This window comes from Egretta garzetta, unplaced genomic scaffold (genome assembly GCF_000687185.1).
Source record: "Egretta garzetta isolate BGI_Z169 unplaced genomic scaffold, ASM68718v1 scaffold259, whole genome shotgun sequence".
Classification (NCBI taxonomy): Eukaryota; Metazoa; Chordata; class Aves; order Pelecaniformes; family Ardeidae; genus Egretta; species Egretta garzetta.
Window position 1 is genome coordinate 3718893 of NW_009260770.1, and position 263 is coordinate 3719155.

The window sequence follows — 263 nt, forward strand, 5'->3', positions numbered from 1 at the left end:
CTTCTGGCTTAGCTGGAAGGCAGGAGGGGCTGGCGTTCCTGCGGAGGGCAATGCCGTATTGCTTGGTCAGGCAGAGCTGTCGGAAGTGACATCACCCCTCCCCATCGCTGCCTAAAGCAGCCGGCTTTCTCCCAGGGAGCAAAACATTTAAAAGGAAAAGCTCGTGGGGTGTATGGCAGCAGCGTCTTCAACGGGCATGAGGAGGGTGGTTTGCAAATGAGTGAATGGGTTACCTACACTGCTAAGCGACGACCAACTCCTGC